We start from the raw sequence: 12,890 nt of genomic DNA, 5'->3' as shown, positions 1-12,890 counted from the left end.
TCTAAAAGGACCAAGGTAGCTGGATAATGGCTTTCTCCATATTATCCAGTGACATACAATGATCAATGACCAGAGCTATGATCTTCACTCTGCTCTGGCACCATTTAAGATACTGAACCTTTGCACAATGCTTGGGACAGGAAAGCACTAATAAATAATTAGTTTTAATTCCTGCCAGCCCAGAAGTGTGATGAGATTTTACTTAGATCTGCTGTTAATTTAAAGAAAATAAAGTTGTGCAATAGTTTTTACCAGAAAAACTTTTTTTAAATGATAGAGCCTTGGAAAGTTGATGAAAAAGAAATATAAAAGGTACAAATTACCAATAGTATGAAAGAAAATTACATGTAAAATAATTAAGATATCATAAACAACTTAATACCAAAAAATCTGGAAATTTAGAAGAGCAAGACAACAATCTGGAAAAACACAACATATTAAAAACACATCTAAGTAGAAATAAAAATCTAAGTACATTTAATAAATAAATTTAATTTCTAATTGAACAACTTGCCACAAAGAAAACACCAGGCCTAGGTGGCATCACTGGCAAATTCTTCCAGTCATTTTTGAAAGAACACCAAACCTATGCAAATTCATCCAGAGATAGAAAAGAAGGAAAATTTCCAAACAGACTTTATAGGGCCAAATAAACTTGATACCAAAGCTTGATACGAACATTACAGTAAAGAAAAGTTATAGATCAATTCCTCTCATAAACATAGATGTTGGACAATGAATATGAAACATGAATATAAAGTATTATACCAAGTCTAACCACATAGACCAAAGGTGATACACATCATAACGCAGTTGAATTTATTCCAGGAACTCAGGATTGGTATAACATTCAAAAATAAACAAATCTCCTTACCATATTAACATCATAAAAAAGAAAAATTATATGATTATCTCATTAGATGTTGTGGCAGATAGACTAACGTTCCCCTCCCCTGAGGCTGTCCACACCCAATCTTCAAAACCAGTGAATGTGTTACTTTACATGGCAAGACAACTTTGCAGATGTGATTAGGTTAAGGACCTTGAGATGGGGTGATCAACCTGGAATACCAGGTGGGTCCATTCTAATAACATGAGTCCTTAAGAGTGAAGAACCTCTCCCCACTGTGGTCAGAGAGATGCAATGTGAGAAAGACTGAACCCCCACCCCCACCTGCCTCCACCCATACTGGCTTTAAAGACTGAGGAAGGAGGCCAAAAAATGCAGCAGAATCTGGAAGCTGGAAATAGCCCTCAGCTTACAACCAACAAAAAATAAACAAATAAATATATGGAGACCTTAGTTATACAACCACAAGGAACTGAATTCTGCCAATACCTGGAATGAGCAAGGAAACTGATTCTCCCCTACAACCTCTAGTAATGAAGGCAGGTCTGTGGACACTCTGATTTTAACCCTGAAAGACTCATGCCAGGCTTCTGACCTACAAAAGTGTAAAATAATAAATTTGTTTTGTTTTAAGCTACTAAATTTGTGGCAATTTGTTATGGCAGCAATAGAAAACTAATACAAAGATAAAAAAGCTTTTGATAGATTTCAATACCCATTCATAATTTTTAATATTATTTGCAAAATAAAAATATAAGTAGTCGTTTTAATCTGATGATGGATGTCTACAAAAAAACACGTATATTTATATAAACATCATACTTAGTAGTAAAATATTGAAAGTATTCTCCCTGGGATGAGAAATGAGACAAAGTTGTACAATATCATGACTCATATCCAACAGTGTTCTGGAGGTCCTAGCCAGTAACAAAGCTGAGCAAAAGAAGTAAAATTTATAAGGATTGGAAATAACGAATAAAACAGATAAAATGATTGCGAACACAAAATTCTAAAAGAATCTAAGGGAAAGTACTGGAATTAAAAATTGAAGTTTTTTTATATTATCCATTTCACTGGATGCAAGGTTATATAAAAATTAACTATATTTTTATATATCAGCAACAAAATATTAGAAAACAAAATTTTAAAAAATTATACCATTTACATGAGGAAAACATCAATGCCTACAAATTACCTCATGCAAGATATGCAATATCTCTTCACATAAAACTATACAAAATTATTGAAATGTATCAAATAAGACCTAGTTGAAGTTGTTGATTTTTCCTAAAATGATCTATAAATTCAATGTAATATATAATTTAGTTTACTAATTCTGAATTGTATATGAATATGTATAGGTTCAAGGGTAAAACATACAATTTTAAAGAAGAACAATTTTGAGTGTATACTCTATGAATTATCAAAACTTAAAATAAAGCTATAGTAATTAAGATAGTGTGCTCTTGTCACAAGACTAGATAAACAGACCAACAGAATAAAATAGAGAATACAGGAAGAGAATCACAGATATTAGATCCTTGAAATATGGTGAAAGTGATACTCAGATCATTTGAAAAGGGAAAGTGTTTTCAATAAATGGTGCTTAGTGAATAGGAAATACATGGTTTAAAAAATGAATTTTATATCATGCCATCAGCATTAATTTTAGGTATACTGTACATCTACATATAAAACTTAATCAAAAGACTTCTGGAAATTAACGTGGAAAAATGCCTTACAACCTTATGTTGGGGACAGCCAGGCTGAAGAATGTCCTTCAGAATATGCTCTCTGACTACAGTGTAAATAAATTAGAAATCAATAAACTAAGATATCTAGGATACTAAACAACACAGTATTTTGAATTTAAATGACAATTATAATCACAAAAGAAATTAGAAAATGCTTTAAACCTAAAGATAATTAAAATGCAACATAAAAAATGGTGAGATGCAAGTAAAGTAATATTTAGAGAGGATTTCAATTTAATTGCTTATATTAGAAATAAATGTCCAGAGTGGCTAAGACTCCACACTCCCAATGCAGGGGGCATGAGTCTGATCCCTGGTTAGGGAACTAAGATCCCGCATGCTGCATGGTGCAGCCAAAAAAAAAAAAAAAATTACCAGATAGGCTAAGAAGCAAGAAAATAGGACTTATAGCCAAGAGAAATATCACTCAAAAGTAAAGGAAAGCAGAGATAAGAGAGATGATGAAATTAGGAATGAATGGGTCTTAAAAAGGCAAAAATGTTAATGTTCAAATATTTAAAGGAAAACATGAACACAATGAAGAGAAAAATGGAAGAGTCAAAAACAATGGAACTTCTAGATGCATCACAAATGTAAATTATCAGTAATGTAAATGTAAATTATAATTATCAGTAATGATATTAAATATAATGAATTTTTACAATGCAGATATTGGCAAAATTAATTTTAAAAATTGTTTCAAATATATGCTGTCTATATGAGAAACATTTTATAGTCAGATACAAAAAGTCTGAAATATGAATATGTAAATAAAATCCTCTACAAACTTCTAATAATTCAAGTCCAAAAACATATAAAAAGGATTATACACTAGGATCATGTGATTAATCTCAGAAAATTCAAGATTGGTTCAACATATAAAAAACAAACAATATAATAAACCATTTTAATATGATAAAGGACAACAACCACATGATCATCTCAATTGCTGCAGAAAAAGCATTTGACAAAACCCAATACTCTTTCATGATAAAAATATTCAACAGGGCTTCACTGGTGGCGCAGTGGTTGAGAATCTGCCTGCTGTTGCAGGGGACACGGGTTTGAGCCCTGGTCTGGGAAGATCCCACATGCCACGGAGCAACTGGGCCCATGAGCCACAACTACTGAGCCTGCGCATCTGGAGCTTGCGCTCCGCAACGAGAGAGGCCACGATAGTGAGAGGCCCACGCACCACGATGAAGAGTGGCCCCCACTTGCCACAACTAGAAAGCCCTCGCACAGAAATGAAGACCCAACACAGCCAAAAATAAAAATAAATAAATAAGTAAATAAATAAAATTAAAAAAAAAATAGTCAACAAACCAAGAACACATGTGAATTTTCTGAACCTGATAAAGGATATCCATGAAAAACCCACAGATAACATCACACTTACTAGTGAAAGACTGAAATATTTACTTCTAAAATTAGGAACATGAAAAGGATATATGCTTTCACTGATATTCATCATTGTACTGAAGTTTCTAGTCAGGGAAATCAGAAAGAAAAAATAATGGCATGTATATTAAAAAGGAAGAAGCAAAACTATATCTATCTGCAGATAACATGGTATTAATTATAGAAAAGCATAGAAATTTTTTTAAAACTATCAGGGCTAATAAATGAGTTCAGCAAGTCTGCAGAAAACAAGATCCATTATATTTCTATAAATTATCAACAAACAATCCAAAAATATAATTAAGAAAACAGTTCCATTTGTAATAATATCAAAAAGAATAAGATACTTAGAAATAAAATTAACAAAAGAAGTGTAAGGAGAAGCAAGAAGAACTACAGTCCTGCAGCCTGTGAAACAAAAACCACATTCACAGAAAGATAGACAAGATGAAAAAGCAGAGGGCTATGTACCAGATGAAGGAACAAGATAAAACCCCAGAAAAACAACTACATGAAGTGGAGATAGGCAACCTTCCAGAAAAAGAATTCAGAATAATGATAGTGAAGATGATCCAGGACCTCGGAAAAACAATGGAGGCAAAGATCGAGAAGATGCAAGAAATGTTTAACAAAGACCCAGAAGAATTAAAGAACAAACAAACAGAGATGAACAATACAATAACTGAAATGAAAAATGCACTAGAAGGAATAAATAGCAGAATAACTGAGACAGAAGAACGGAAAAGTGACCTGGAAGACAAGATAGTGGAATTCACTGCTGCGGAACAGAATAAAGAAAAAAGAATGAAAAGAAATGAAGACAGCCTAAGAGACCTCTGGGACAACATTAAGTGCAACAACATTCGCATTATAGGGGTCCCAGGAGGAGAACAGAGAGAGATAGGACCAGGGAGAATATCTGAAGAGATTATAGTCGAAAACTTCCCTAACATGGGAAAGGAAATAGCCACCCAAGTCCAGGAAGCACAGTGAGTCCCATACAGGATAAACCCAAGGAGAAACATGCCGAGACACATAGTAATCAAATTGGGAAAAATTAAAGACAAAGAAAAATTATTGAAAGCAGCAAGGGAAAAACGACAAATAACATACAAGGGAACTCCCATAAGGTTAACAGCTGATTTCTCAGGAGAAACTCTACAAGCCAGAAGGGAGTGGCATGATATACTTAAAGTGATGAAAGGGAAGAACTTACAACCAAGATTACTCTACCCAGCAAGGATCTCATTCAGATTCGATGGAGAAATCAAAAGCTTTACAGACAAGCAAAAGCTAAGATAATTCAGCACCACCAAACAAGCTCTACAACAAATGCTAAAGGAACTTCTCTAAGTGCGAAACACAAGAGAAGAACAGGATCTACAAAAACAAACCCAAAACAATTGAGAAAATGGTCATAGGAACATACATATTGATAATTACCTTAAACGTGAATGGATTAAATGCTCCAACCAAAAGACACAGGCTTGCTGAATGGATACAAAAACAAGACCCATATATATGCTGTCTAAAAGAGACCCACTTCAGACCTAGGGACACATACAGACTGAAAGTGAGGAGATGGAAAAAGATATTCCATGCAAATGGAAATCAAAAGAAAGCTGGAGTAGCTATACTCACATCAGATAAAATAGACTTTAAAATAAAGAATGTTACAAGAGACAAGGAAGGACACTAAATGATGATCAAGGGATCAATCCAAGAAGAAGCTATAACAATTATAAATATATATGCACCCAACATAGGAGCACCTCAATACATAAGGCAACTGCTAACAGCTATAAAAGAGGAAATCGACAGCAACACAATAATAGTGGGGGACTTTAAAACCTCACTTACACCAATGGACCGATCATCCAAAGTGAAAATAAATAAGGAAACAGAAGCTTTAAATGACACAATAGACCAGATAGATTTAATTGACATTTATAGCACATTCCATCCAAAAACAGCAGACTACACTTTCTTCTCAGGTGTGCACTGAACATCCTCCAGGATAGATCGCATCTTGGGTCACAAATCAAGCCTCAGTGAACTTAAGAAAACTGAAATCATATCAAGCATCTTTTCTGACCACAACGCTATGAGATTAGAAATGAATTACAGGGAAAAAAACGTAAAAAGCACAAACACATGGAGGCTAAACAATATGTTACTAAACAACCAAGAGATCACTGAAGAAATCAAAGAGGAAATCAGAAAATACCTAGAGACAGATGACAATGAAAAAACGATGATCCAAAACCTATGGGATGCAGCAAAAGCAGTTCTAAGAGGGAAGTTTATAGCAATACCATCCTACCTCAAGAAATAACAAACATCTCAAATAAACAATCTAATCTTACTCCTAAAGGAACTAGAGAAGGAAGAACAAACAAAACCCAAAGTTAGCAGAAGGAAAGAAATCATAAAGATCAGAGCAGAAATAAATGAAATACAAACAAAGAAAACAATAGCAAAGATCAATAAAACTAAAAGCTGGTTCTTTGAGAAGATAAACGAAATTGATAAGCCATTAGCCAGACTCATCAAGAAAAAGAGGGAGAGGACTCAAATCAATAAAATTAGAAATGAAAAAGGAGAAGTTACAACAGACACTGCAGAAATACAAAGCATCCTAACAGACTACTACAAGCAACTCTATGCCAATAAAATGGAAAACCTGGAAGAAATGGACAAATTCTTAGAAAGGTATAACCTTCCAAGACTGAACCAGGAAGAAACAGAAAGTATGAACAGACCAAACACAAGTAATGAAATTGAAACTGTGATTAAAAAACGTCCAACAAACAAAAGTCCAGGACCAGATGGCTTTACAGGTGAATTCTATCAAATATTTAGAGAAGAGCTAACACCCATCCTTCTCAAACTCTTCCAAAAAATAGCAGAGGAAGGAACTCTCCCAAACTCATTCTATGAGGCCACCATCACCCTCATACAAAACCAGACAAAGATAGTACAAAAAAAGAAAATTACAGACCAATATCACTGATGAAATAGATGAAAAAATCCTCAACAAACTACTAGCAAACAGAATCCAACAACACATTAAAAGGATCATATACCATGATCAAGTGGGATTTATCCCAGGGATGCAAGGATTCTTCAATATATGCAAATTAATCAATATGATACACCATATTAACAAATTGAAGAAGAAAAACCATATGATCATCTCAATAGATGCAGAAAAAGCTTTTGACAAAATTCAACACCCATTTATGATAAAAACTCTCCAGAAAGTGGGCATAGAGGGAACCTACCTCAACGTAATAAAGGTCATATATGACAAACCCACAGCAAACATCGTTCTCAATGGTGAAACACTGAAAGCATTTCCTCTAAGATCAGGAACGAGACAAGGATGTCCACTCTCAGTGCTATTATTCAACAGAGTTTTGGAAGTCCTAGCCACGGCAATCAGAGAAGAAAAAGAAATAATACAAATTGGAAAAGAAGAAGTAAAACTGTCACTGTTTGCAGATGACATGATACTATACATAGAGAATCCTAAAAATGCCACCAGAAAACTACTAGAGCTAATCAATGAATTTGGAAAAGTTGCAGGATACAAAATTAATGCACAGAAATCTCCTGCATTCCTATACACTAATGATGAAAAACCTGAAAGAGAAATTATGGAAACATTCCCATTTACCATTGCAACAAAAAGAATAAAATACCTAGGAATAAACCTACCTAGGGAGACAAAAGACCTGTATGCAGAAAACTATAAGACACTGATGAAAGAAATTAAAGATGATAGCAACAGATGGAGAGATATACCATGTTCTTGGATTGGAAGAATCAACATTGTGAAAATGACTATACTACCCAAAGCAATCTACAGATTCAATGCAATCCCTATCAAATTACCAATGGCATTTTTTACAGAACTAGAACAAATCATCTTAAAATTTGTATGAAGACACAATAGACCCCGAATAGCCAAAGCAGTCTTGAGGGAAAAAAATGGAGCTGGAGGAATCAGACTTCCTGACTTCAGACTATACTACGAAGCTACAGTAATCAAGACAATATGGTACTGGCACAAAAACAGAAACATAGATCAATGGAACAAAATAGAAAGCCCAGAGATAAACCCATGCACCTATGGTCAACTAATCTATGACAAAGGAGGCAAAGATATACAATGGAGAAAAGACAGTCTCTTCAGTAAGTGGTGCTGGGAAAACTGAACATCTACATGTAAAAGAATGAAATTAGAACACTCCCTAACACCATACACAAAAATAAACTCAAAATGGATTTGAGACCTAAATGTAAGACTGGACACTTTAAAACTCTTAGAGGAAAACATAGGAAGAACACTCTTTGACATAAATCACAGCAAGATCTTTTTTGATCCACCTCCTAGAGTAATGGAAATAAAAACAAAAATAAAAAAATGGGACCTAATGAAACTTCAAAGCTTTTTGCACAGCAAAGGAAACCATAAACAAGATGAAAAGACAACCCTCTGGATGGGAGAAAATATTTGCAAACAATCAACGGACAAAGGATTAATCTCCAAAATATATAAACTGCTCATGCAGCTCAATATTAAAGAAACAAACAACCCAATCCAAAAATGGGCAGAAGACCTAAATAGACATTTCTCCGAAGAAGACAGATGTCCAAGAAGCACATGAAAAGCTGCTCAACATCACTAATTATTAGAGAAATGTAAATGAAAACTACAATGAGGTATCGCCTCACACCAGTTAGAATGGGCATCATCAGAAAATCTACAAACAACAAATGCTGGAGAAGGTGTGGAGAAAAGGGAATCCTCTTGCACTGTTGGTGGGAATGTAAATTGATACAGCCACTATGGAGAACAGTATGGAGGTTCCTTAAAATCTAAAACTAGAATTACCATATGACCCAGCAATCCCACTACTGGGCATATACCCAGAGAAAACCGTAATTCAAAAAGACACATGCACCCCAATGTTCATTGCAGCACTATTTACAATAGCCAGGTCATGGAAGCAACCTAAATGCCCATCGACAGATGAATGGATAAAGAAGATGTGGTACATATATACAATGGAATACTACTCAGCCATAAAAAAGGAACGAAATTGAGTCATTTGTTGAGATGTGGATGGACCTAGAGACTGTCATACGGAGTGAAGTAAGTCAGAAAGAGAAAAACAAATATTGTATATTAACGCATGTATGTGGAACCTAGAAAAATGGTACAGGTGAACCGGCTTGCAGGGCAGAAGTTGAGACACAGATGTAGAGAACAAACGTATGGACACCAAGGGGGGAAAACCGCGGTGGGGTGGGGATGTTGGTGTGCTGAATTGGGCTATTGGGATTGACATGTACACACTGATGTGTATAATATTGATGACTAATAAGAACCTGCAGCATAAGAAAACAAACAAATAAAAAACAAGTAACACTAAACTTTCTTTGGGTTATTTGTATGGAAATATGTTAATATAAATGTTTCAGACATTACATGAAATTTCTAAAAATCTTATATGTTCTGGTACAATGTTATAAGTCATAATTCTAGTTATTACTTTAAAATGTATATCTCAGAAATAACTAAATTTCCTTGTCAATTGCATTATTATGAACTTTCATCAAATCTTTAACTGTGGTCCTTTTTAAGTCTTTTGTCATTTACAGACAGTTCTGGGTGTACTCTGATGCTTTTGCAAAAATGTTCCTATAAAAGGGTTTCATCTTCAAGGAATTCATGGAAAAGACTCTGACAAGTACAGGTTTCTGGTAACTGACTATACTGCTGAACAGAATGAATAAGCATTTTCAGAACTCTAATGGAAAACTGATGAATTCATAAAAGTGCTAACAAAAGATCAAGGTAAAAAAAATTAATTACATGGGACTGAGTGAACTGATGAGGATGATTATAATTTTTGTGACTTTCTGTTTGAATAAAAAAAAAAATCCCACAAGGACTCAGAGGCAAAAAATATACACATCAATTTTCACTGCAAAGTAAAGGAGCTGTTACAGTGGAGGATTACTGGACTGAATGTCAATATTATGACATAGTATGGGTGTGTTTCGTGTTTGGTAATTGCAATCATTGTTGCTTTTGTTGTGGTCATCCATTTACAATGCTTGGTGTCAGTTTATTTATCTCTTGTAAAAATAACATACAGTGTGTGTGTGTGAAAAAAAAAAAAAAGGCTACTCTTCCCACCCTGCACCGAATTGTCTTGGAAAAAAAAAAAAAAAAAGATGTGTAAGACTTGTACACTAAAAATAACACAGAAAAATTAATAAAAACCTAAATAAATGTAAACACATCCTGGGTTCATGGACTGGAAGACAGTATTGTTATAACAGCAATATTCCCAAACTAATCTATAGATTTAACGTAATCCCTATCATTGAGACTCATATTTCCCAATTTCAAAATCTATTACAATGTGTAGTGTTTGCATAAGGATGGACATATAGATCAATGGAACAGAAGTGAGATTCCAGAAATAAACCCTCATATTTTTGGTCAGTTGATTTTCAAAGGATATGCCAAAAACAATTCAATGGCAAAGAAATGGTTTTCAGGAAATGGTACTGGGGCAACTGGTCGGACCTGTACCACACACCATGTAAAAAATTAACTCAAAATGAAGCAAACACCTAAATGTGTCTGGCTGCTTTAACTTAGCAAAATGTCCTTGAGGTTTATCTTGATTGTTGCAGGTATCAGTATTCTGTCCCATTAATTCTGTGGTAGCATTCTAGTGGAGAACTATATCACAATTTGTCTATGCATTCACTAGTCTAGGATCATACGGATGGTTTCCAATTTTTAGCTATTATGAATTATGCTGCTATGAACATGAAGATAAACATCTTTGTGTGGACACGTTTTCATTTTTCTTGGGGAGATAGCTGAGAGTGGAATACCGAGGTTATATATAAGTGCACATTAAATTTTTTAAAACCTGACAAACTCTTTTCCAAAGCGGGTATACAGTTTTATACTTTTACCAGCACTGTATGAGAGTTCCAGTTTCTTCACATCCACACCAACACTTCATATTTCCATTCTTTGTGATTACATCCTTTCCAATGTGTATGTACTGGTATTTCATGTTTTGAATTTGTGTTTTCCTAATGGTTAATGATATTAAGCATCTTTTTATGTCTTAGTAGCCATTACCATATATTTTGTGGTAAAGTATCTATTCAAATTTTTACTCTTTAGAGGGAGTAAGATAGTCTGTTTATCTTCTTATTATTGAGTTCTGAAGAGTTCTTTATAATTTTTATACACAAGAACATTTACAGGATACATAATTGTCGTTTTGTAAACTTCGGAGTTTCCCAGGCAAAATCTGAAATTGGCCCTTGTACATGGAGGGAGAGACTAAAAAAAGAGGCACAGTACTCCAGATTGTTAGGTTGCAGGATTAATAAGCAAGGGAATTTACCTGCAAGACTTGTCTTGGGCACCTGCCTGCCAGAATCTTAAAAGTTTATATAGAGGCCTTAACTGGGTTCAGTCACATATACCAACCAGATGGTCTCAACAACACATTGCTCTCTCAAGGCTTCATACTTGAAAATGGATGCCATGGTGCAAACGGTGGGCAGAAAGTACATCCCAAGGACAGGGGTGGGGGTGAGAAGCCTCTGATTGCCTGGGTCCAGCTCAATGGGCAATTGGTCATCAGGCCCTCTTGATGATCACCTCCAACAACAATTTAGAAGTATTTCCTCCCAGTCCTTGGTTTTTTATTTTTATTTTTTTCTTAATGGAGCCTTTTCAAGAGTAAAAGCTTTTAATTTTGGTTATATCATTTTTTTTCATTTAGTATCACAGTTTTGGTGACCTACCTAAGAATTCTTTGCCTAATCTGAAGTCACAAAGATCTTTCTCTTGTTTTATTCTAGTTTTGCAATTTTATCTCTTATATTTACATCTCTGATCCATTTTGAGTCAACTTCTGATACACTTTTTTAGGGTCACATAGAATATTAACCAAGATAGACTCTATGCTTGGCCATAAAACAAGCCTCAAAACATTTAAGAGAATTAAAATCATACCAGGTATGTTTTCTACCACAATGGAATTAAATTAGAAATTGATTATCAATTAGTATCTTTCAAATCCATTTCTATATGCAAATTAGACAGTCACAATGTATTTTGAACTAAATGATAATGAAAACATAACGTCAAAATTTGTGGAATGCAGGTAATGCTGTGTCCAGAGAGAAGTTTATAGTTTTAATGCTTATTATTGGAGACAAGAAAGCCGAGACTCATTGATATAAACTTCTATCCTAGGAAGCTAACAAAAAGTAGCAAATTAAATACAATGAAAGAAGAAGAAAGAAAACTATCAAGATAAGTGCAGAAATAAATGAAACGGAAAAGAGAAAACTGATTGAGAAAAGCAATGAAACTAAAAGATAGCTCTCTGAAAATCATTAAAATTTATAAGGCTCTATGCAGACTTATAAAGATAAAAAATAGAAGACATGTTATCAATAACAAGAATAAAAGCAGGGGCAACACTAAATGGTACAAAATGATCCTAAAGATAAAAAAGGATAATAAATAACTCGAATAAAATTTGACAATAATTTACATAAAATGAGAAAATTCTTCAAAGGACACAAATTATCCCTGAATCAAGAAGAAACAGGAGGGGTTTCCCTGGTGGCGCAGTGGTTAAGAATCCGCCTGCTAATGCAGGGGACACGGGTTCGAGCCCTGGTCTGGGAAGATCTCACATGCTGCAGAGCAACGAAGCCCTTGTGCTACAACTACTGAGCTTGTGCTCTAGAGCCCGTGAGCCACAACTACTGAGCCCGTGTGTCACAACTACTGAAGCCGGTGCACCTAGAGCCCATGCTCA

This window comes from Eschrichtius robustus, chromosome 5 (genome assembly GCF_028021215.1).
Source record: "Eschrichtius robustus isolate mEscRob2 chromosome 5, mEscRob2.pri, whole genome shotgun sequence".
Lineage (NCBI taxonomy): Eukaryota > Metazoa > Chordata > Mammalia > Artiodactyla > Eschrichtiidae > Eschrichtius > Eschrichtius robustus.
The sequence above is the reverse complement of the archived record's forward strand: the minus strand, read 5'-3'. Positions refer to the sequence as shown.